This window comes from Mesocricetus auratus, unplaced genomic scaffold, assembly GCF_017639785.1.
Source record: "Mesocricetus auratus isolate SY011 unplaced genomic scaffold, BCM_Maur_2.0 Super-Scaffold_100676, whole genome shotgun sequence".
Lineage (NCBI taxonomy): Eukaryota > Metazoa > Chordata > Mammalia > Rodentia > Cricetidae > Mesocricetus > Mesocricetus auratus.
The window spans coordinates 66763621-66791097 of record NW_024429266.1 but is presented as its reverse complement, the minus strand read 5'-3'; the positions used below and the strand labels follow the sequence as shown (position 1 = coordinate 66791097).

General features: G+C 38.0%; 1 long non-coding RNA gene across 1 annotated transcript in view; it reads right to left on the bottom strand.

The window, feature by feature from the left end:
• LOC121137204 overlaps positions 1 to 27477 on the bottom strand; it is a 112199-nt gene that overhangs the window by 67833 nt on the left and 16889 nt on the right. The window contains exon 2 of the long non-coding RNA XR_005874435.1: positions 23219 to 23279. This is a non-coding gene — a long non-coding RNA (uncharacterized LOC121137204). The remainder of the gene's footprint in view (positions 1 to 23218; positions 23280 to 27477) is intronic.

Here is a 27477-nt window from a genome sequence, read left to right as displayed (position 1 = left end):
CCTTAGGCCCCCTCAGCATTATGTACCTATTTGGCATTTAGCATCACATTTTAGTAACTCGCGGAACATGCAGTGAAGATCTGCAGGTGGATAGGGGAGGGCAAGCAGAACTCACTTGGAATGATTAGAAGAGGCAACAATTTCCATTTTCATTTCTCCAATAATTCATTTGTGTGGACTGAAACAAAGCTGTGACCCTCACCAAATGAACGTGGGCAGGCAAGGGTGGAACAGAAGCTTTCATCTCTGGCTATTCTCCTTACTAGAAAGTGGGGAGGGAGATGAGGAGTGTATAATCAAATTAAAACAAAATGGGGTGCCTAGTAATTCAGGCTTGGAAGGACAAATTCACTCTAATTCCTACTCCATGTGAATCTTAGCCTCGAAGAGATAAATGTGTGTATCGAGATAGGAGAAGGTATGAGTTAAGGCTTTGAAACCAGAAGGGATCAAATAAGAGAGGGAAAAAAAAGAGACTTGAGGGAAGAGTGGAGAACAAAGCAGATCAAGGTGGAAAGAGGAATATGAGGGATATGGTGTAAAAAAAAGAAGGGTAAAAGATAAAGGGGGTGGGAAAGAATCAACCTAAATGAAATGTTTATGAAAAGTCTGTGTAGAAATGTGTTGTCTGGACTTCAACCAGCTGTGAGATGATTATATTCCCAAGAGCAGAGAATAAGTTAGTATGAAGTATTCAGCCTTACATGAACACCTTACATGTATTGTGTACCTCATCAACAAGGTACATTTTAAGAGCCAGAGGTTGAGGAGTACTTAGGCAAAGCGGTGTTCTTTGGACATGTAGGATAGGCACACTTACAAACTCACAGCGGCTGTGCTTGCCAGAACAAGACCAACACTAGATCAAGCTAGCCAGTATAGATGGGAACAGGGACCACGAAACCTTAACTAGCAGAGGAACCATTGATGGCTACTGGGGACAGAGGGTCATTTTCCTTCAGTGGTGTGGCTTCTGCTAGGTAACCCATGATCCAGTGGAAGACTCCATACACATATGTATATAGTTTTAGACCCAGCGAGTTAAGTAAAAGCAGACATAAATTTGTTGGACAGGTATTAAAGGGAAGGGTATGAAGTGAATATGATACATATTATGGAATAATCATCTATAAAATTATTAAGGAATCAAACTGATCCCAAGTGAAACCTGTTTATTTGTAAGCTAATGTAAAAATACTTTTGAAATTAGAATGTAATCACACCATTCTCTTTTACCATTTGATTTCTCCAAATCCTCCTATTTACTTTGCATTCTCTCTCAAATATTTATATATATTTGGAGAGAGAGAGAGCCTGCTCAGTGTATGTATGTATGCATGTATGTATGTTTGTATGTATTATATTTTAGGGCTGACTACTACTTGGTATTGGATAACCAATAAAGAAAACTATTTTTTCTTTTTCTCAATAGTCATTCCTTAGTTGACTTCAGTTTTTTTCCTATGGTAGGGTCCTGTGAGATTTTTCCCTTCCATGTTATTAAGTCTATGGGTGTTGTTCTTGTTCAGGTCTTGTTTAGGTAGTTATATTGGTGAGCTTATGAAAGAAGCTTCCCTGAAATTTCTAGGAAACACAATCTTACAATTGGTGTCCAGTTTTCTGGATCTTACAATGTTTCCATTCCCTCTTCTTTGATGTTCTCCCATCAATTGGTCAAAGAAGCTGTGCTACAGATGGATCTTTTGGGGCTGGGTACCACAGGATCGCTTGTTCTCTGTATTTCAGTCAGTTATAGTTTTCTGTAATGTTCTCCATCTATTTCAAACCCAACCTTCTTTTTTGAGGGGTGAGAGCTACACTTATCTGTGGGTATAATATTACAAAATCAAGACATAAGAGAGGTGGATTTGTGATTCATTTCAAGGGCAGGAGGTGTTTGGGGGGGAAGCTTTTTATGACAACTGTCTCTAGCTCCCCACAGACATAGACACTGATAACATACAGACTTAGGTTACCTAATTCTTCACTTTCTGACCGAATGCTTGTTTCCTGACAGGTGGAGATTCATCCTGAAGATAGGAGCTGAGACAATTTTAGCAAATTCTCATTAAACAGGCGGAATCATCACCTCCATTTTCTATTTTCCTCTTTCCTGATAATTTCACATTCTGAGGAAAGGGACTAATTCTGGGATCATTCTTGGAGAAATAAAACAAAGGAAACGTGGTGTGTGTGTGTGTGTGTGTGTGTGTGTGTGTGTGTGTGTGTGTGTGCGCGCGCCTGACAGATTTCACTTCATTTCTTTCCTAAGCCTCTTTCAATCCACTATCTACATAAATTTATACAATGATGTTCTAAGGGGAAATGAATCAGCTTGATTAGAGAAATAGAGCAGTTCAAATTCTATCTCTGTCATTCTGGCTTTTGGCTTATAGGTCTTCAGTCCTGATGGCTTCATTACACCTCTTTTTTATATATGTACAAATAGGCACATGCTTGCACATTCATGTACTTATTACATTTGGTTGTGTGTATGTGTTACTGTGTACATTCATAAGAACACCAGAGGTCAGCTTCAGTTATCTTTTTGTAGGAATCACATACTTTGATTTTTAAGGCAGGGTTTCCCACTCTGCTATTGGAGCTCACTAAGGTGGGTGACCAGCCAGTGAAGCTCAGGATCAACCTGTATTCTCTTCCCTGTTGTTGGACTTAAAGCTATGTGCCATTGTATCATGCTTATGCAGCAAGCACCTTATTAAGCAAACCATCTCTCAGCCCCCACTTTCCCTTTCAATTTCATTCTCTGAGTCTTTGGTATGGCTGTTTGCACAGTAGACCTCATGGTCCTTCCTGTATTTTATTATTATGTTTTTGGGATATAGTATTACTATATTGCTTTGACTGGCCTAGAAGTTTTTATGTAGACCAGACTTGTCTTCTACTCTTCTTGCATTTTTCTTACTGGTCTCCAAGAGCACATAATTAAAGATGGCTGTTGCCCTTGTTCCTGCACTAAATACCCCTACATTGGTGTTTAAATAGTGTGGCTTTAAAAATTCTATGTACAGCACCCTTTATTTGTGTTCTCACACTCCCAGGTGCTCTCTGGTAGATACAAATCAATGTTGTTCTTTCATTGTTCAGGAACTGTGTGGTGTTGGAATTCACCCTTTACCCAGAGAGCACATGAACATCCAGCAGCTCCCACAGGTGCATCATGTAATACCAGGTCAATGATGCAGAAAGCCTCAGCCTCTAGGGTGATGGCAAGTGACTCTGAAACAGCAGACAGCTGCTCTGTACAAAAGATTTAATTCCCATTGCATAGTAATGTGCCTAAGATGAGCTCCCTGGGGGGATGTTACCATGCAGGACTTTCCACAGAGGCTCATTGCTTTTCATGACAGTGTCTAAGGCTGCTTAGGAATTCTGCCCTAGCTTCTTCTGTTTCCTCATGGGACAATATCTGCATGAATCATGACAGGTGGGGAGGTTGTATAGATGACTCAGCTGTTAAAAGCACAGCTCTTGCAGAGAGACCTACAGTTTGGTTCCCAGCACCCACAGAGCACGGCTCATAGCTGCTTTTGACTCCAGTTCCAAGGTATCCAACACTGTCTTCTGGCTTCAACATGTACTACACTCATGTATGCTTGACTATATGCATATAAAATTAACAAAACTTTTAAACTGGTAAAAGCAGAGGTGGGCATAAACAAAACCTTGCCTACCAGTCACCAACCATTTTTGCAACACACCTGAAAGTTGGTGAAGGAATGTTTATGCCTTTAGAGGAAATTTACATATTTCTTCAAAATGAGCACATTGCTCAGCATTTTAAACCACTGTACTAAACCATGTCCTTCCAGATAAGGGAGCCTTGTATTGGAAACAAAGCACAATGTGAAATCAATGGATTCCCTTTCCCTAAGTGGGCAGTGCTGACCTGTAACTTTCTGTGTCTGTCCCAAACAATGCCTTTACACATTCCCAGTACTCCTGGACACACTGGAAGTGCCTGCTCATGGGTAATATTTCAGAGAGTATTACTGAACTTGGGGTCATAGTGTATGCTCAAGAAGCCAGGTTCAGCCACCTGTCCTGGATAAACCAACAAAAAAGCCAAATTAATAGCAAAAGACAAAGCAATAACAATATTTGTTCAGTGTGGCCTCGTTGATAAGAGAGACCCCCCCAAGTCTATTTCGTGGTCCTGTAGTAAGGTTGATGTTTAAGAATAAATCCAGGGTTATGAATGGTTAAGAGTACATGTCAAGGTATAGTCCTATGAACTATTTCTTTATCATTTTTTATTTTAATTTTAAATAGCTTGTTTTACATGTCAATCCCAGTTCCCTCTCCCTCCCCTCCTCCCGCACTCCCCTTCCCTGCCACCCTCCCACCCTATTGCCAAATCCTTCCACATAGGGGATATCTAGAGTCTGTCATTTCATTCTGGGTAGGGTCCAGGCACTCCCCTAAGAGTCCAGGCTGAGAGAGCATCCCTCTTTGTGATATAGGCACACGAAGAATGTTTGTATTCCAGGGATAGACACTGATCCACAGCTCAGGGCCCCATAGGTTGCCCAGGCCTTCTCACTGACACTCACATTTGGGGGGTCCAGATCAGTCCCATGCTGGCCTCCCCACTGTCGGTCTGGGGTCCAAGAGCACTCCCCTGTTCAGATCAGCTGTCTCTGCTGGTTTTGCCAGCCCATTCTTTGCCAGAGATTGTGTCTCCGGCGGGACCCCCCCCCCTCCTACACCCATCCCCTTGATCTTCCGGGCTGCTCCTGGCATCCAGAAGACCCGCCCACACAGGAAAGACATCAGCCCTTCCAAGACCCCAACCCCAGCGAGTCCAGCTTCAGGAAAGACATCAGCCCTTCCAAGACCCCAACCCCAGTGAGTACAGCTTCAGGAGTCCTATGAACTATTGATGCATGACTGTCTCTTCCTTGGGAGTCCATTGTTTCAATTATCTGATAGGTAGCACATGAGACACAAATGTTTGTTTAGAACATCTTCATCCCTGCTAGGTTGACTAAAGACTAGCATTTGATGAGATGAATTTCAGCTCAAAAGAGACAGACAGCCATGGCCAAGACTATTTTTAGAAGTAGCTGAGACAGTGATGATGAGTGTTGTGACCCCTTTACCATAATTGTTTAGTGATGCACACCCTTTGGTCTATACTTAAACCCATTTCCCTAAACTTCATGTCAGGACCCTAAAGATAAACATGTGTGACTAGTGCTGGGGTCTCTAAATCACGCTGTTGCTTTTTCCAAGGTGGCCAGATTGAATAAATCTCCTTCTTTGCCTTCCACTGTCACTTTTGTGTGCAATTGGCTTGTTGAGGATAGGTGGCTAAGCTTGGCTTGTTAGGGCCTTTAGGACTCAGGCTTTGATTATAACAAATCTGGAAACATTTATATACTATAAAAACTGATGAAGAATATGTCCTTTCCTGTCTGGATCTTACAATGAACCTATGAATACCCTGCTTCTGCATTCACATACATACCAGAAACATATTTAGCCCTATCCTTTTTCTCCCCTGTGTTTTCCTCTTCATCCTCACTCTTCATTAGTTGTCTTGTATCTGCCCATACCTGCTCTTTACAAATAACTTTCCTCACTACTGACACCCATCTCAATAACCTCTCCATTTTAACAGATCTAAAATAACTATAACATCTGGATATTCTGTAATATATTTTCATAATATATAATGGGAGTTTCCCTTTTTGTTGCCGTCTAAGTGATAAATTACTACTAATTTGGTTAATTTTTTGAGTGCTGTTGTTTTTATTCAGTGGAACAGTTTTTTAAAGTATGAATGTTGAATTAAAAAATAGGGAACATTTTAATTTTTTTCCTTTTTTCTGATTACTAGACAAGCTTTAATATAGGGTGTACTGGTTACTTTGAAATGTTGACCTGATAGAATATAGACCCACTTGGGAAGAGAGTTTCTTTTTCATTTTTAAATTTAAATTTAAATTAGAAACAAGGTTGCTTCACATGTCATTTCCAGGTCCCTCTCCCTTTCCCTCCCCTCCTCCTGCGCCCTCCCACCAAGCCCTCCAATATCCAATTGCGTAGATGAGGACAAGTCTAGTGGGTTGTGTTGATTGTTAATGGTGTGGGAAAACCAGGACCTTTATCGGTGGTACCTTCCCTTAGGTAGTAGGTCCTGAACTATACAAGGCAGGAGAAAACTATATGAAAGTGAGCAAGCAAGAATCCATACTTTTCCTCCTGCCTTAACTTTCAATGATGAATTGAGTCCTATACTTATAAACCAAATATGCCCTTGCCTCACTAAATTGCTTTTGGTCAAAGGATTTGGTCAGCATTTGATGCTGAAAATGGAAATGAAACTAGAATGTATTGGTACTTACCTGCATACCATCATGAGTCTGGAAGAAGCTCATTTTGTCAACTCTGACTAGCAGCAACTATTTACTTTTATGTTACAAATCTGATTACTGCAAACAGTTTGTTGTTTTTGTTTGGATTTGCCCTTCAAAAATTAAAAAGTTTGTGGTAAAAAAATTTCCCAGATAGATTACCCAGAGGTGCTTAATAAATAAGAGAGGCACAAGAAATAAGGCATTTGCAACAATACTATTGTTCATACTCATTTTTTAGTGGACAGAGGTTACACAGAGGACAGAGATGTCCTTGGTATAGCCCTGGGGAAATACTCCATTCTACATTATTAGAGAGGACCAGCCAAGATGGACACAAGACAAACCTCCTTCCTGGACTGAACTTTAAGCCTAGTGCTCTGACCCTGTTAGATTGGTTTTAGTTTCCAACAAGCAATCTGACAGCAGCAGAATAAAGTCATGCTTTAAGGTTTTTGTCACTAATCCAATATGACACTCTAAAACCTGAAATTAATTCATGGTTCTCATATTGGATTCCTGTTGTTTTACTAATGGTCTATATGCAAAATAAGTGGAAGCTGATAGTTAGATAATTAAGTGATTTGCTTAAAAATAGAGAAGAGCAAAACTGCTTGACATGAGATAATGGGCCATTGATTAATTTATTTATGAAATTTAGTATTAAATCTGTAGCCTAGTTTCAATATACATAATTTAATTATGGGTGCTCATATGTGTGTGTGGGCAAGGTGTATATGTTTGGGTGTGTACATAAATGTGTGCACACATGTGGAGGTCAAAGGTTAACTTTGGGTGTCTTCTTCAATTGCTCCCCACTTTACTTTTTGCCAGAATCTCTCATTGAACCTGGTTTTGCTAATTCAGCTAGATTAAGCAGTCAGAAAGCCCCAGGAATTTTCCTATGTCCACCTTTCCAGTGCTGGGATTAAAGAAATATAGTACCTCACTTTGTCATTTTCTATGAGTTCTGGGTATCAAATTCATGCCCTACTTCTTGTGCAACAAGCCCTTTTCTGACTGTTCCTCTCCTGACCCAAAGATGTTCAATGGTTCTTTAAAAATAATGCAGTGTTTGAATCTCAGTACTTATCAGGCTATAGCAGGATTTCCAGTTCCAGGGCAGCCTGGTCTACACAGTGAAATTATTTCCCAAAATAATAAAAAAGGAAAGAAGAAAGAAATTATGAGAAAGATACACTATCCTGGTTAAAACGAGAAGATTCAAAATCCTATCACTTTTATTCGTTTTAGAAGTTACAGTTCTCCTTAAACAATTCACCACTTAAAACTAAATTTTAAACTAATGGCAACTCATCTTCTTTATATAAAATATTAATGGCAATGAGGATAGGGAGAATAAGAAATTACTTAAAATTCAGAAATGTATGTAATTGTCTTGACATTTTCGGTTTCTGTAACTAGCCACATCTGTGCCTTCTTTCACTCCCTATGTCATGACTCCTATGACCACAGTCAGTACTTCATATGCTTGGGGTTCTTTTTTTAATGGGGTGACCTAAATTGTCATTGCTAAAGAGTATGACTTCTTAGTAACTCTGACTTTTCTTGTCTTTGCTTTAAGGTTTTATTAGCTTCTACTCTGAGCTAAGGAAGCACTAAGTGGCTCTCGGGAGATTTGTCTATTTTTCTGCCCCTTTTATAAAAGATAATCTGGATTTTACGAATTGATCTCATGTGCTACAGGCTTGCTTCTAACTCGATATAAAGCTGAGGATGACCTTGGTCTTCTCATACTCCTGTTTCCAACTCGAGGGCTGGGATTATAGGTGTGCATCATCACACCAAGCAAGTGTGATGCTGTGGATAAGATATGGGGCTTTTTGTATGCTAACTGATCACTGTATTGGAGCCCCATATCTCCAGCTCCAGAATCTTGATCAATTATCCTCATCCTTTTTTCCCACAGAGTCAACATCAGGCCCTGATGATATGCACTTGACAATCTAACTTCCAATTTAATGATTTTCCCATGTCTATTAGAAGTAGTCTTCCTAAGTCAACCCAAGACCCACAAAACAATGGCACTCAATGTACTGGAAACAGGAAGCAAGATATCTATAACTGGGCTGACAGTTATTAGAGAAAAATGAGATAGTTCCATATTCACTACTAGATTTCTACGCACATCTGTTTTACAGGAACAAATACTTTATATTGGATTTTGGTAAAGCCACACTGAATTTTGTATTCTATATGATAGAACTCCTTGGCTTTACTTTCCCATTTATGGTAAACAAGTCTTCAGTGTGTTATTCTACAGTTTGGATATTGACAGTTCCTAGGAATATATGACATGCTATGACATCATAGCTTACAAATTAGTCCAAACAAAATGTATGGTTGATGGTAATGAATTACTTGACTTTGTGTGTGTGTGTGTGTGTGTGTGTGTGTGTGTGTGAGAGAGAGAGAGAGAGAGAGAGAGAGAGAGAGAGAGAGCATATGCAATGTGAGTGGTTGCACATCTGTGTTTACATGGTTATGGAACATTATGTTGCTGTACACCTTACTTTTTCAGATAGGCTGCTATTGAACCTGAAACTCATAGATTCAACTATACTGGCTGGTCAATGAGATTCAGTGATCCTTCTGTGTCTTTACCTTCATGCAAGGAATAAAGGCATGGTGCCTGACATTTTACATAGGTTGTGGGGATTTGAACTGTATGCTTTGGGGATTAGTCTATATCCTTGCACTCAAGTTTGTTATTAGCTGAGATATCTCCCTATCCCATGTAATAAAGTGCCTTCTGATGTAAGTTTCTTCAAAAACAATTGACTATGGTTTTTGGATATTTGTTCAGCAATGATGCCCTTAAAATCTCTGAGGTGAGGTGACTATGAAAAATGGGGCTAGCACAATCATAAAAAGAGAATGGCAAATTTATATTTTAATTATTTATATAAATGCACAGAAGATGCAAGAGCTTTTTCAGTGTCTCTAAAAAATCCCTGGTTTGGTGTAGCTACAGGGTCAGCAGTTAAAAAAAAGACACAACATTTAATTGTATAGGCTGCAGACTTGCAATGTGAGTTCATCCATAACTTTAAAACAAATTTCTCAAGAGAAAAGTAGAATAGACTTTGGGGAGAATCTGTGCCTTGAAACTAGAACTTAACAAAGCTGAGACTTTAATTAAGTCACTGTGGAAAGATTTGGCCAGTGAAAGCAGACCTTCTCTCCTGTGTCTGAGAGAACAATTCATATTGGCTTGAAGTTCCAGACGTAAACTTCCTTTACTAAATGTCTTCCAGGGGTACCCATGTTTCTAAAGGTGTCCTTAAGGACCCTTTCATAACTGGACTCCTATTGTAGAATGCATCTAGAGGAACAGTTTAAAATATGACAAAGAAGTCAGCACTTATATTCCAAAAGAATTTCAAATGTTTTCAAATTCACATCAACATAAACCTGGGAAATGACTATGTTAGCTGAGTCTAAAAAGTTAGAGCAAGGGGGAACAGACTATATCTAAGTTGAATTATTCATTTAAGTGAATTAAGTAGATTCTAGTTTGAATGTAAAACCTGTTGGAAAAGCCTCAATAGCTCATGTAGTATATATTTGATTGACTTATAATAGTTAGTGGTTAACTTTTCATGAACCTGGTATTGCAGAATGTTCTCAACATTAGAGAAGGTATAGACACAAAGGTGAAAGGTTGAGAGATGTTAGAGATATGGGAAACTCAATACCCATTCTCCTTGCTACTTAGCCCAAGAAAGTCCAGAGGCGCTACTTCCGCTAAATTACAGAATGCTTTAGTGTAGGTACTTGATGTCTTTATTTTTTCCCATAGGTGTCGGTCTTTTATAGGAAATGGTAGTATTAAGTTGGCATTCTGAGGCTGGCAAAATGTCTCAGTAGTTAAGGGTTTTGCTGCTCTTCCAAGAGGCCCATGTTTCTTTCTCAGCACACACACTGGGAGGCCTACTACAGAGTGTAACTCAGGTTCTAAGAAATCCAACACCCTTTAGTGGTCTCCATGGGCATCTACACACATGCATGTGCACACACACACACACACACACACACACACACACACAGACTTTTTAAAGGGCGGGCTTGTTTTTTATCAAAGGATGAAATTGTGACCACAAAGAATGATAAAAGACACAACAATTATGCTAAAATTTAAATTTTAAGACATTTTATTTTTTAATTGTGTGTGTGAGAGGGATGCATGCAAATATAGTGTTTGCGGAGGTCAGAAGAGGTTCCTAGGTGACTCTGCATCAGGAGTTATAGGGGGTCGTAAGATGACTCATGTGAGACCTGGGATGGGAACTGGGTCTCTTAATTATTGAGCCTTCACCCAAGCTCTTATGATACTTTTGAAAATATTTAATTTTAAAATCAGTTTTTGAAAAAAATCATTGACCAGTTAAAATTATGTAGGGATAGAGTGTTGGTACCTGTGCCATGGAACAGACATTGTTTTCATAGTATGTTAAGTGTTAGAACTACAATTGGCCAAGGTTTTGTCTTTTCACTACTGTGGCAGTAAGTCTTCCTTACACTTCCCAAGTGAGCCATGAAGGCTTTGAGCAAACTGGCAGTGTAGGCATAGTCAGAATTCTCAGAATAACCTCATGGATAATTTAAAGCCTATCTCTAATTTCAAGTCAACAAAGTAGTATCTAAATGGTATAGCTATGTCATTTTCTACTTTATCCCTTTGGAATTTTGTCCCCTTTACACTGTCATGCTTTTTTGTAGTAACCTTGGGAAGTGACTGATATTGACTCTATAGAATAACAATATGATTTTATTGTGTGTGGCTATTATATTTTTGGTCAAATGATTTGCTCTGTAATATCTTGAAAATCAAATTTAATATCAAGTGATGCTCATGATGCTTTTCCTGATGCCTTGTTCTCTTTGCTTGTGATGAGTTGGATTCCATTATAATTTCTCAAGGACCACATCACAGTATCCATTCTATATTATAAAGATACATTTTGGTTCTTGGAAAAATTAAAGAAAATGTGTTTTAGCGTAAAAACTTAGAGATATTATAGTGAATCACCACGAGCAGCTAAGGTCATGTGTTTTTTTCTGTGAGTAGCTATAATTGCCTCAGTGAAGGTAGTTTATTTAGCTTTAAGGATGCAAGGAAATGTAGGGGAGGCTTGAGACAAAACCTCTTTTTTCTGAGAAACCACTTTCTTTTCCCTTGATGTCTATCTGTCTGTCTATATATCTGTTTAAAAAGTCTGTTTAGAAAATTAAAATATAATGCAGAAGAAATCTAGCTCTATAAAAGGTACTAGGAGGAAAACTGCAATCCAAAGAAGTTATCTACACCCATAAAAACACAGGCAATACATAATCTCACACTCGCAAACAGCAAAATGCAAAGAAGGGAAGCACACACACACACACACACACACACCGAAACCACATAATAATAGGAATTAACAATCAGTGGTTACTTTTTAAATTTATTTTACATTCCAAACATAGCCTACCCTCTCTTGTCTCCTTATACTCCCTCCCCTCTCCTCTTCTTGCCCCCCCCTTCCTTCATAATTGCTCAGAAAGGGACAGGCCTCTCCATTGGAAGGATCTCCAATGACAGGTGGGTAGTCACCAATCTGATCACTGAACATGATCAGTTCAGGCTACATATCTACTGCTGTCAGGAGTCTTAGCTGTCATCAGTGTAGACTCCTGGGAGTTTACCTTGCAACATGTTTCTACACAACTCTGTAAAGCCTGCCTTTCCAGTCACCTCTCTCAGCACTGTGCCCCTTCTCCCATTCCAGTCTAACCCCTTATGTTCCCATCTCCACTTGTCTACAGTCAACCAGGAGACATCATCTTTTTCCATTTCCTAGGGAGATCTATCTATCCCCACTTGGGCAATCCTTGTTACCCAGCCTCTCTGGGAAAGTGGATTGTAGCATGGTTAGCTTTACAGCCAATGTCCACTTATGAATGAGTACATACCATGTTTGTCTTTCTGGACCTGAATTACTTCACTAGGATGATGTTTTTCTAGTTTCATCCATTTGCCTTCAAATTTTCAGAAGTCATTGTTTTTTTAATAGCTGAGTAATATTCCATTGTGCATGTGTACCATATTTTAAATATCTTTTTTTCAGTTGAGGTACATCTAGGTTGTTTCCAGGTTCTGTAGGGAACAGCAGTGAATGCATTGGCACGGGAAATAACTTCCTGAACAGAACACCAGTAGCATAGATACTAAGATTGACAGTTAATAAATGGGACCTGATGAAACTGAAAGCCGAGGACACTGGCAGTAGGATAGAATGGAAGCATTCCGAATGAGAAACACTGTTCACTAACCTCTGACAGAGAGAGGGCTGATTTCTAAAATATGAAAAGAGCTCAAGAAACTAGACAAAAATATCCAATTAAAAACAACTGACCTAAACAGAAAATTCTCAACAGAAGATTCTCAAATGGTATAGAAACATTTAAAGAAATGTTCACCATCCTTACCCATCAGGGAAACACAAATCAAAATGACTCTGAGATTCCATCTTACACCTGCCGGAATTGCTAAGATTAAAAACACAAATGACAGCTTATGCTGGAGAGGATGTGGAGCAAGGGGAACACTTCTCCATTGCTCCTGGGAGTACTAATTTGCAAAGCTACTTAGTGTGTTTGCACATGGAGGTGGAAAATTAACCTTAAATGCTATTCATCAGAGAACTTCCATTTTTGCTTTGAGATAGGGTTTCTCATCAAGTTTTCTAGACTATCTATTCAGTGAGCTTCCAGGAAACCTGTCTCCTGTCTTGCCATTATTGAGAATACAAGATTAGGTCACCATGCCTGACTTTTATGTAGTTTCTGGGGGGTCAAGCTCAGGTCTTCATAATTGAAAGACAAATAGTATATTGACTGAGGCATCTCTTCAGTCCCCTCCCCAAAGTTTTGAGAACCTCCAAAGGATGCTGCCCCTGTACTCTGGGGATCAGCCATTGGGTTGAGCATTTGCACAACTATTTTCCCGTTTCTTGTACTGGATCACTTTAATTGATCTCTTCAGTAGATGTTACTGTCAAGGCACCAGTAAATGTTTTAGTATTGCTAGGTTTCAGGATTGCTGTGACATGCTAAAGTACCACGCAATCTGCTGCTGGGATGCACCTATGCAAATAAGGAGGAAAAACCTGCATTCCAAATATCTCATGTGCAGTTAGTTCATCTCCCTCAGAAGTCTAGGTCAGTTGTTCCTGTGTCAGGTTTCTAAACTTATTCTTTATCAAGTTCTTTCACAATTTTTATTCTCCCATGAATTTTCTTAATCTCATGCAGGTGGCCTGGAGCCTCGGAATGGAGATGGCTGAAGTGATATGCACTGATGCATTCACAGTCACCAACATGGCATGGAGTAATATTAGATATAGATATGCACTGTATGGTTTAATCTATATCCAGTCTTGAGAGAGAAGACAGTATTCTGAGGTTGAGAAACAAATTAGTACTTACACATGCACATGCATAAAGGAACATGACTTTGCGTATGTGTGTGTATATTCATGTGTGTGGTGGTGCATGTGTGCATGTATAAACATATGTACTATTACATATCTTTATTATCATATTAAATATTTTATTATATAATGTAATATACTGCAAATAAATATTATGTGTAAATATATTATACTGCATATTTATAATTTATATAATATATATTAAAATGATAAAAGAAATAGAGGCTACAGATTTAAGAGACAGCTACAAGGTGCATGGATAAGGTTGAAAGGAGGAAAGATAAAAGAAAGTTGTATTTTAATTTCAAAAAAATAAACAGTTTTGAGCAACCACTTTTGACATAGATGCTTTTACTCTGCAGGTTTCCTTGATAGCTGTGATTATCTTTAAAAGCCTTCCTCATGTCTTCAGTTCCTTAGAATAACTAGCTCAAATATGTGAAAAAAGTATATTTTGAGGTGGGATAACCTGGTCTTCCATAATCATAGTTCAGGTAATGTGTCTTGATCCTCAACTATTATTTATGGGTAAAAATCTAACAAAATAACAATGAGGAATGTGATATATGCACTACTTCTTAGTATGCATATTATAACCATCATAAGTTATTTCTGAATCAAAGTGGTCCATGGGAAATTTCTTGTGTGTGTGTGAGAGGGCTGTATAGGCTTTTACTTGAAAGAATGCAAACCATTTAGAGAACCTTTATTCATTTAAGATAAAAATACAGAATGAATTAAATTCACTAATTTTTCAGATAGATAGTCTCCATAATTATTTTTCTTAATATCTTGCCTTTCATATAACAAGTCTCATGTAGAAAGGCTCCTGAAAATTTTCAATAGGAAAAAAATTTATGAAAAGTATTATTAACTCTTATAATGGATCACTAGCTTCATGATTTATGAAATTATTAAAATGTGACCAGTTTCATTAAAACATGAAGTTCTTTCCTTAATCTCTCAAGTTAGACTTTGGTTGTTGTTATTAATTTTCTTACTCTAAGTATCACAAAGACAATGAAAACACATGGACTTTTTAAGGTCTAGTGTCATGTTTGACCTTTTATCACTTCTGTTTTTCAGACACTGGCCAACAAATATAAAGTATGAGTGTAAAATTAAGTGTCAGGGTGGCATAGCTACATTTAGAGAGGTTGTCATGGGGGTATGGCTGGAAAGAGAGAGAGAGAGAAACGAAGCAACCCTTAACAGTTTAAACACATAGATTTATCTGAAATTTCTTAACTTCTGTATTAGCTATTTTTCTATTGCTATGACAAGACACCTCAACCAGGGAAACTCATAAAAACAAGCATATAGTTATCTTATGCTTTTAGAGGGCTCAGAGTCCATGATGGCAGGACAAAGGCAGGGTAGCAGGAACAGCTGAGAGGCTTGCATCTTGATCCCCAAGTAGGAGACAGAGAGTCACACTGAGGTATCATTCGTCTATTGAAAGCACAGAGTCTGTCACACTCCTCTCCTAATGACACATTTCCTCCAACAAAGGCATACCTCCTAATCCCTGTCAAACAGTTTCACCAACTGGGGATCAGTTATCCAAAGGTATGATCCCATGCGAACCATTCAAACCACCATATTTAGCACACGACCTGTGAAAGCATTGAATAAAGGGGAAAACAGGACTAGGAAAATAGAACAGCTAGCATGACGAGTCAGTAGGTAAATTCCTTGCTGTACAATCAAGAAGATCTGCCTTTGATTCCCAAAACCCACATTTTAAAAAGGTGTGTATGGTGCATGGGCTTGTAATTATAGAGCTAGGAAGGCAGCGGCAGGAAAGTCCTTGGGGTGACAGGTCAGCTAGCTTAGCCAAACTTGAGAGTCTCTGTCTCAAAAAGTACCAAGCTGAGGACATATTGAGATGGTTCAGTAGAAAATGGTGCTTGCCACAAACTTAATAATGATTAAAGTTGGATCCTCAGGATCCCATGTTATGTAAAGAGAGTACTGACCTCCACAAGTACTCTTACCTTAAAATATACATTATGACACAAAGTGTAAAGAAAAATAATACAAAACCAACTCCAACCAAAATTAAGGTGGAGCATTCCTAAGGAACTGCAACAGAGGTGTCTGCTAGCCTCCATGAGTGCATGTATACATGTACACACGTACACACACACACACAAGCAGATTTCACTAACTAAAGTGTAGAAAACAAAATTAGTTTAATCTACTTACTAGAACATGGTTAATTGAGAATTCCTTAAGGAATATCATGGATTTCAGTGATTCCTTTGCTGACATTAGATTAATTTGTGAGGAGGAGAGACCCTGCAGGGTATGTCTGGATTCTTCATAACCTCTAGATACGGCCTTCCTTCCCCACTGGGTATAGGGAAGAAATCCTTATGGAATGTAGTCTTACAATTTAATGTCAGAAAAGGAAGGTTGAAGAATGTCTTTCCATAGAAAGCAGCAGGTTAGAATAATATTTCTAAGTTTGGGGGAGAAAGGATATAACTTCTACGGCTTACTTTGGGGAGAAAAGACAATGGGAGAAAGAAGGGCAGGATGCCTTGCTTCTGGGTTCTCCCAAGATATTTTAGTTTAAAGTGCTTGGGATGCTAAAGTGAACTGCACTTTGAGGTGTTGTTTCTGAGTCTCAACATAGTCAGGTGGAACAGAAGAATGCTATTGGGTGGGTGTAGTGACACTTGGCCTGAGTACCCATGGCAGGTAATCTAATTAAAGTACAACAGATGTGGCACCTAGGTACAGTGATGCACATGCCATGGCAACCATGCCACACTCCCCATCAATAAGAAGAGACCACCTAAGCATCTGAATCTTTGTTGTTAATGGAATTTATAATCACTATGGAAACACACCTCTGAATGTGTCTATGAAGTTGTATCCAGAAATATTTAACCAAGAAATGAAACGTTACCCTGAATGAGGTTTCACTATCTATGGGCTGGAATTTGAGAGTGAATAAAAGGTAGAAGGAAAGCCAAACACTGGCATTCCTCTTTCTGCTTTGTGGCTGTGATGTAGTGTGAGCATCTGCATCACATTCCTGCTACCCAGCCTTCCCCACAATGATGAACTGCACCCATGAATTGTGATCCCAATCAAACCCACCTTTTCTTAAGTTGCTCAAGTAATTTGTCACAGAAATGAGAAAAGTAGCTACTTCATCACCAATCTGTCACACACATTCACACTAGCATTTGTACACATGCATTCATGCATATGCTCACTCAGACACTTTCACATACACACATAAATACAGACACATAATCATATTCATGTTCACACACACACACGCACACACACACACACACACACACACACACACACACACACACCTCTTTCCAGAGCAGCTGCTGGTAATTTCCCAGACTGTGTCCATTATGCTCTCTTTTTTATTCAGTTCCAAGTTCCATTGGAGCAGGTGTGTGTGTGTGTGTGTGTGTGTGTGTGTGTGTGTGTGTGTGTGTAGCATCTTGATTTTCCTCTTTTGCTGGTAGGGTGGACTACATGTTGGTATCAATGAAGGTGAGTGGTGCATGTATACGTTGGAAGTTAGGAATGCTCTGTGGAAGCTGATGCATTCCTTATAGGAAAGGGCAAATTCACCCATCTCTCATCTCATCCTTTCCTCTGTTTCTTGCCTACCACATGAAAATGGTACCTAGAGTGGATTCTGCTATCTTTCCAGTGTGTGTGAAACTGAAAGTCAGATGCTAATGGCAGTCAAGCAGAAGAACGATGCTTAAGATATCCAGTTCCCATTGTAGCAGCACAGAACCCATGGCATCTAACAGTGTGTAAGAAACAAATACAATTGGCAGCATTTAAGTCCATATTTCTTTCATATTTCATTGTCTTGGAACCTGATACATTCCTGCCTAGGGACCATTCAGTCATGTAATAAATATTGAGAACTTCTGATGTGCTTGAAATTGTGGTAATTTCTGCTAGAGATGCTAAGATAGGGAGGTTGTATCTGAAAACAAGTATCAGCCTCTGTGGAAGGGCTTCCATAGAGTGATCCAACATGGCCACCACGTTAATGTTGTGTTTCTTTGTGTGTGTGTGTGTGTGTGTTTGTGTGTGTGTGTGTATGTGTGTGTTGTGTGGGCGCACATGCATACATACGACACACTACAACATGGACTGGTACTCACAATTAGCTATGTTGACTTAGTCTCCCCAGTGCTATATCACAAGCATCTGTCACCACTGCTTTTTATGTAGGTCTTAGGGATGGTAGTCTTGTCTTCACACCTGCATGGCAAGTACTTTACTATCACCCAAGCCCACTTCAAATTAATTACACTAATTTGTTTATTTAAGCATATGTGTGTGTATGTGTGTGTGTATATGTGTGTGTATGTGTGTGTGTTTGTGTGTGTGTGTGTGTGTGTGATCAAGTACATATGGCATTCAGAGGACAACTTTCAGGAGTCATTTTCTTTCCTTTTATAGTATTATGCAGATTGAACTTAAGTTGACAGGATTGTTGACAAGCTCCTTTACCCAGGAGCCATTTCACCTGCCCAATTTAGTACTCTCCTAAGAAAACTTTGATATTGTGAAGTATCTGGCCATACTGAGGTGTCCTGCCCCATCAGAAACAAGGAGTGGCTTCACTTGAATACTTAACTCTACCCTCAGTGTAAGTCTTCACACGAGTAGGCACTTTCCACATTAACAACTTTGTTTTAGGTATGTTCATTCGGGAGTTTAATTTTTTTCTGTGTGGGGAGAAAACAGCACACATGATAATGCTTGTTTGATACAGGGGTAGGGACAGGTGAGAATGGCTTCCGGTGGAGAGATGCAAGCTGGCAAGCCTGGAAAGGTAGTCCAAAGGCGATGGCACATGGCAGGCCATTTTGAGTTTCCAGTCACTGCAGAAAAGCTGCTTTTTTTCCCTGTGAAGTGTGGAGTGATGCTTTGGAATCTTCCTGTGTGTGTATCAACCATTGGTGGGGTGAGGGAAACCAGCATTGCTTGGCAGGCAAATCTACTTCTATTTCTCTCAAGAACCATCACAGTTTCAACTCAAGTACCTCTAGGGTGGAAGCAGTAACTGGAGATCTGCTACCTCCATTGGAAGGAGAAATTTCTGCTCCTTGGAAACAATCTGAGAGGGCCTTGGGCCCCAGGCATGGCTTGCTTTGGTGTGTTTACAGCTGCACCTTAGTGTTAGCTTAATGAATCATGCACCTGGAATCTCCCCCAGCAGAGAAAGATATGGCTGGCACAAATGTCTCTTCCTCTATACAAGGTTGAAACATTCTTATTTTCTCTACTGGGAATGACCATTTTTAGACAAAATAAGAAACAGCTGTGATTTGAATAATATCAGCTTTCAGAAATGGAATAAGGCCCTAAGATAATGGTTTGTTTTCTTTCATTGCTAAGCTACTTTCTCTCCACTCAGCTGTTTGTTGACTCTTAGCATTCTGGGTTTGAGCACTTCACTTCAGAGTCCCTTGTGTTTATGATTTCCTAAGGACCAGGCTGTATTTAAGTCACACACAACTGAGCTGTGAAGATTTAAAAATAAAACAGCTGAGTTTACTAAAGGGGTTGAAATGCCAATAAACAATACTGTGGCAACACATGAAGGACTTTTGATTGCAGTGGTGGGTCTCTTAGTTACGTTTCTATTGCTGTGACATAACACCATGACCAAGGCAACTTATTAAAGAAAGAGCTTACAGTACCTCTGCCTCTGATGGCAGAGAGGAGGCATGAAAAGAGATGGCGAGACCAGCAGGTAGGATCATACATCTTCATCCTCAAGCAGCAGATAGAGAGCAGACTGGGGATGGGTGCAACCTTTTGAAACATCCAAGACTGCCCCCAGTGACTAACTTGTTCTAACAAGACCATACTTAATAATCCTTCCCAAACAATTCCAATAATGAGAACTAAGTGTTTAAACTTAAGAGTCTATGGGGAACATTTTCATTCAAACTACCACAGTGGGAAATAGTAAAACAAGATTTAGAAACAGAAATGTGTTTGACTATTTTTAAAAAAAGATATAATTATTTGTATGCTTATATGTCTTTGTGTGTGAGTGTATGCCCATATGTGTGTTTGTGTAATTGTGTGGTCATCGATTGTATGAGAGTGTCAGGTGTACCTGAATACTCTTCACCTACTCCTTTAAGGCCGGGTCTTCCTGAAACTGGATCTTTGGGTTTTCTTGACTAGGTCAGTAGTCAGAACTTTACAGTGATCTTTCTGTATCTGCCCCACTGAGCTGGTGCTACAGGCATGTGTGGGTTGCCAGACTTGCTAGCTGGGTGCAGGGAGCAGAGCTGCAGTCCTCATGGTTGGGCACTAAACTATCTTGGCCATTGAATTACTCCTCCTACCCCTGAAACGGGTTTGATGTTTTTTGAAAGAATTTCTGAACAAATGGCATGAACTTAGATGCTGGGAATTCTTTAAAGAAGATGGTTATTTCTTTTTAAATGTGAATGTTCCATGTCTAAAAAAAATCACATGATGATGTTTGTCTGCCAGGAAAATTATTTTAGGCCATGTTATTTCATTGAGATGTTTTCTGTGCATCATCATGAAAATATTTCCATATTGCTTAATTTTGTGCCATTACTACCCACATAGACTCCCAAAAAAACCAGTTCACAAAAAAACCAGTAGTACTACAGCTCACATCACATATTGATTATCACATACTGGTAATAGGTGACCTCAATACCCACCATTTGCCAATAGACAGGTAATCCAGACAAAAGCTAAACAAAGAAACTCTGGAACTATATGACATCATAAACCAAATGGACCTAACAGATATTTACAGGCCATTTTACCTCCCCAAAAAGTAAAGTTCTCTTTCTCCAAAACTGACCATATGCTTAGACACAAAGTCAGTCTCAACAGAGACAAGAAAAAAATTGAAATGACAGCATTCATCCCATCTGTCTACCAGGGATTTAAGTTGGATATAAACAACAATAGAACCAACAGAAATCTTACAAACTCATGGAAACTGAACAACTTTAAACTGAATTAAAAATGGGTAAAGACAAAATAAAGAAATTACCAACTTTTTAGAATTGAATGAAAATTAATTTACAACATACAGAAACCTATGAGGAAAAATGAAAACAGTTCTAAGCATTTATAGCACCAAATGACAACACTAAAAATAGTGGATTGATCTTATATTAGTAACTTAATGGCATGATTTAAAGTTTTAGAGTAAAAAGAAGAAATAAGCTTCAGAGGCATTAATATCAAGAAATAATCAACTCAGGGCTGAACTCAATAAAATAGAAACAAACAAGTAGTACAAATAATCAATAAAAAATGAGTTGGTTTATCAATAAGATTAATAGACCCTTAGCCAAATTAATGAAAAGACAAAGAGATAAAAGCCAAGTTAGTAAAATTCGAGATGGAAAATGGGGGACGTCACAACAGAAACCAAGGAAATTCAGATAATCATTGGACATGCCTTAAAAATTTGTACTTGACTAAATGGAAAAACCTAATTAACTGGAAAATTTTCTTGATATATACCATATAAGAAAGCTAAATCAAGGAGGAGAGGGAGGGAACTGGGATTGACATGTGAAGCAAGCTTGTTTCTAATTTAAACAAAAAATTAAATAAAGATCAGCTAAGCAAATTAAACAACTTAAATATAAGCAATTTAAGCATATAATACTCAGTGAAGTAGAAGTAATAATTAAAATTTCATGTCCAAGATAAACAAACAAGCAAAGAAAAATCCCATCCAGAATAAGAGAGATTAAGTGCAGAATTCTGTCATATTTTCAAAGAAAAATTAATGCCAATACTCCTTAAATTATTTCACAAAATAGGAACAGAAGAATATTACCTAATTATTTTTATGAGGTCATACTTACATTTATAACTAAAACATAAAAAGTAAACAGAGAAAAGAATAACAAGTAAATTTCTCTTATGAACAAAAATATAAAACTTCTCAGCAAAATGCTTGTAATCTGAATCCAAGAACCCATCAAAAAGATAATCTACCATGGCCCAGTAGGAAACATCCTAAAGATGCTGAGTTGATTCATCCTATGTAAATTGACAAATATAATCCTTCATACAAACAGCTTAAAAGATAAAAACCACATAATCATCTCATTATATGTAGAAAAAGCCTTTGACAAAAGCCAACACCTCTTTATAATTAAAGTCCAGGAGACACTAAGGCCACAAGGGACATATCTCAATATAATAAATGCAATTTATAGTAAACCCACAGGCATCATCAACCCAAATGTATTCAATGAATTTCAATTAAAATTAGGAATAATACAGGTTGTCCATTCTTTATACACCTATTTAATATAGTACTTGAACACTTAGCTAGAACAATAAGACAGATGGAAAAGATCAATGGGATATAAGTAGAAAATGAGGTAATCAAAATATTTTATTTGTAGATGACTTTATTGTATTCATAAACAATCCTAAATATTCCACCAGGATACCATCATAAAGATGATGAACAGTTTCAGCAAAGCAGCAGGATTTAAAAATGAACACACAAAAATCAGTGGTCTTCCTATACACAGATGACAAATGTACTGAGAAAGGAATCAGGGAAATAGGAACTTTCACCATAGCCTCAGAATATCTGTGGCTAGCTCTCATCAAGCATGTGAAAAACATCATAATAAACAATAAACTAATAATATGAAAATCTTTAAGTTACTGAAGAAATTGAAGAATATATAAGAAGGTGAAAAGATCTCCTACCCTCATGGATTAGTAAGATTAATATAAAGAAGTATCCATCCTACAAAAGTAAATCTACAATGCAATCTCTATCAAAATGTCAACACAATTTTTCACAGAGATTGAGAGGACAATTTTTAAACTTCACATAAAAACACAAAAGAAAACAGGATGGCTAAAACAATCCTGAATAATAACAGAACTTCTGGAGGATCACTCCCTTGCATCTCAAATTGTACTACAGAGTTATAGTCATAAAAGCAGCATGGTACTGACGAAAAAAAACATATACATGGGTCAGTGAAACAAAATTGAAAACTTAGACATCAATACACAGTTTTATAGACATATGATCTTTGATAAAGAAGCCAGAAATACATGCTGGGAAAAATACCACATCTTCTACAAATGGTGATGAATGTAAATATATTTGTACTTATCATCCTGCATAAAATTCAAAACTAAATGGTTCAAGGACCTTAATATAAGGCCAGAGGCACTGATAGAAGTGAAAGTAAGGAATAGTTCTGAACTCATCAACACTGGAAAAGACTTCTGAAGAGAACACCATTGGCGCAGGCACTAAGATTAACAATTGGTAAGTCTTACCTCATTAAAACGAAAAGCTTCTGTATGGTAAAAGGCACCCTTAATCAGACAAGGTGTCAGCCTACAGATTGGGAAAAGAATTTTATCAACTACACATTCAATAGAGGGCTAATATCTAAAATACATAAAGAACTAAAACAAATAACTAAAAATGCAATTAAAAATGGATATTTATCCAAACAGATAGTTCTCAAAAACGAAACACAAATGGATGAGAAACAAATAAATATTCAATGTCTTTAGTGATCAGGTAAAGGTAAATCAAAATTTCTTTGAGATTTCATCTTATACCAATCAATGGCCAAAACCAATAGAACAAGTGACAGCTCACACTGTCAAGGATGTAAGAATGAGATTGGTGGTGGGAGTGCAAACCTGTGCAGCAGCTATGGAAATAAGTGGATTTTGAGAATTATTATTACATCAAAATCAATCTACAGCTCTCTTGGACAATACCTGAAGTACTCTACATCCTACTACAGACACTGGTCCATCAATATTTTTAACTGCTGTATGAGTATGTATGAATATGCTATATTCACAATAGCCTGAAATTGGAAACAGTCTATATGTCTGTCAACATATGAATAGATTTAAAAATGGTACATTTACACAGTGCAATATTATTAATCACATAATGAAATCACAAAATTTATAGGTAAATAAATAGACCTAGATAAAATCATCTTGAGTGAGATAACCCAGGTCCCATATTTTTACAAATATGGGCATATATTCACTTATATTTGCATCTTAGCTGTCAAATCTTTGATAAGCAGACTACAATTCATATAACCACAGAGATTAGGTTTAGAGTAAGGGATTCAGGTGGAGGCAAGAATCTCCTAAGAAAGGGTAAATAGAATAGTATAGATAGATAGGAGTGGGGCCCAATGAATCATGAAAGTTAACAGAGTAGGTAAAGGAGGAGGAGGTAAGGGAGGGAAGATGGAGTGGGGGTAGGGAGAAAACTAAGGGCCTTTGGTTTGGAGCTTTATATGGAAACTTTAATAGAAGCTTCTTAAAATATATACATATATGATAATTTTAAATGGAATCAACAAATAACATGAGAGACAAAGCCTAAAATAGACATCTCTCACCACCAAATGAGACCTTCAGTGCCAGGAATAGGTTACATAAAAAGTTCTTGTCCAAGGGACCCCCTGAAGATCCCAAACAACCCAGACAATTGCCAAAGATATTCGTTGCCCTTGACAAACTGATGGCAAAGCTCTATTGCTGGTAAACACACCTACACAACTCATTGTACATGGAGAAGTTGATCAGGTGCCTACATAGAGCCTTCATCCCTAGTGACTAGTGTTTATGGTACTGCAAGGTACTCTGCATGCTACCAAAGGAGAAAGTTAAACCCTAACCTAGCTACAAACCTTTCAGTCTACAATGGTGACCTGCCTACAAGATACACTGTAAAATAGTGCCACAGTTCTTGTGTGGGTAACCAACCACTATCTAATTGGATGTAAGACCCATTCTATGAGATGGAACCCATGGTGGACATTGCTCTGGTCGTCAAGAACCTAAGACTAGATAACCCTGGGCTGAGGAGAAAACCAAATACTATCATTCTGCTGAAGGAATGTACCAGTAAAATGACTACTAATGACCTTCTGCTGCATCCATAGGCCAGTGCCTCATTCAGCCATCATCAGAGAAACTTCCTCCTGCTGTAGATGGGGACACATACAGAGATCCACAATTAGACAATGTACTTAGAGTGAAAGACCTGGGAACCCCAGGTCCTAAATTGGATTTCTTCATCTAGTCCTCCCAGTCAGAGATCAGGGAACCCTGCATAAGAAAGGGCAGAATGATTTTAAGAGCTTGAGAGGAGGGAAGGCATTAAGGAAACAAGGCCTTTAAACACAACAGGACTGACACACATATGAACTCACAGGGACATTGGTAGCAAACACTGTGTGTGTAGGTCTAAGCCGGATGGGGTCCCAGTTCTAACAGGGAAGTGGACATAAGCCCCAATCTCTAACCCAGAAGCTATGTCCAATTGACAACTGCCTGAAAAGTTTGTTTTCTCCAATGGAGTTTCAATGGGTATGCAAACCACACTTAAGTCAGGCCTCATGCTCAGCAGTAGACGGCCAAGGCAAAATGAAAATGGTACATATTTTAAGGGTACATTTGTTGTTGTTATTGTCACCATATAATTTAACAATTTATCTGTAGCTTTTTCAACCGTACAGTTCTTTTGCTCATATATCATGTTTTGCAATTTTGTGTATTTATGGGATTTCTGTGTATGCAAATGTCTGCATTTCTTGTGCTTTTTCTTTGGCTCTTTTGTTTATCTGTTTTTCCTAATCTGGTTCTTCATTTTATGGTATTTTGGATTTTAGATGATTGTTAGCTTTCTAATGAGTGAGAGAAACAAAGGGTCTAGATCTGGGTAAGTTGAAAGTTGGAGACAATCTAGGAGGAGTTGGGGGAGGAAAAACTATCATCAGAATCTGTTGTGTGGGAAAATACTATTTTCAATAAAAGTAAATGAATGCATGAATGAATAAATATAATGTTTTAGATGGATAAATGAATGAACTGTAAAGGATGTAAAATAATTCCTTCTTCATCTACCATAATCAGAAGTCAACATTGCCTAAAACTGTGTAAATAAGAATAAAGAACCTTTAAAACTTCGATAAAAATACCCAAAGAAATAGAATATGTGTAATAAAAGCAGTTTACTCTCAAAAATAATAAATATGGGTTCATACTCTGGAGTGCTCCTGCATCCCTCTGTTTCTGCCTTGCTGGATATTTTAAGAGAGGAAGAAAGCTCTGTGCATGCCTGTAATCAGAGTACTGAGGAAGCTAAGGATAGAAGATCTCAAGTTCAACATCATCCTGAGATACACAGTTACTCCTAGGCTATCCTGTGCTAAAGGGGGACATCCAGTTTCAGAAAGAAAGAAAAGAAGGGAAGACTAATAGGGAGAACAAAAACCATGTCAAAGTTGCTCATTGGGACATTCTCAGAACCTAGAAATCTTTCTGGCACAAATGACAATTAATTCCTGTAAATGAGTAAAGCTTCAAGTCATGAAACCAAAATGTTCAACACACATGCAGAATTAGCTAATTCATTTTTACATGAGGTTTCTCTAATAAAATACTAGTATTACTAACCTATAAAATACATTCATTTTGTACATACATTTAGACTGAAGGTATCTGGCTGTCTTGCTAAAGGTGGTATCTGGGAGATAAAACCAAGTTCCTTGCATTATAACTTGGGGGTCAGGTCAAGGTAGATGGAAGATGACCTCAGGAGTTAAGAGATTTGTTGTTGCATCTGTTCTTTCCACTCATATATATATATACATATATATATATTGTTCTTTTTATATAAGTATATGTCACCAGATCCCAAACCAATCTCCTTTTATAATTATTTGCAACAGGTGAATAAAATTAATGTAATAGTATTAGATAGATATACACTTTATTAATTACCTGGAATATGGTATCATCTTTTGCTTAAAATAATTCTTACTAACAAAAACAAACAAACAAATAAAATTATATGTTCTTAACTAAATTGTGAATAAAATGTAAGCAGTTATTCTGTTTTGACCAAAAATAAATGGCTTCTGTTTATAAATTCTGATGTTTTATTGTGGTAATTCTACTATTTCTAATTTTCTCATTCATATAAATGAATGGGCATTGGTCATTTAGCAATCATGGAAAAATTTGAGATAGAAAAATATGGATAGTAGGAGGAGAAGAGAAGGTAAATGTGAAGAAATAGATTGACAAAGAAAAAGAGGAGAGAGTAAGAGATGGAAGTGCTTGGGGGTAGGAAAGGATAGATTGAGTAGAGGGATGAGGAGAAGAGAAAGAAGAGGAGGAGGAAGAGAAAAAACTAGGGAGAAAGGGAGATAATGAAGAGAAAGATGGCAGAGAATGAAGACAGAAGAGGAGAGGAGAATAGAAAAGGAGCTAGTCAAAATGATATTACAGAGAGGGAGGGTGAGGTAGCAAGCCAAAGATCCAGAAAATGATAGTAATAGTGGCTCCACTGGCTGACTGATTTAGGTTTTCCAGAGTTCTAGACATGGGAGCTTTATTAATCCTGTTACCTATCATCACTAAGCTCTCTAGATTTCTGGACGTGCGGCTGATATGTCCTCATTGTAGCTGTAATATGTGTAGCAATGTTCTGGTGGTATTTCATTTAGATTGTATTCATCTTACTAGTTATCTTGTTTTAGCTGCTA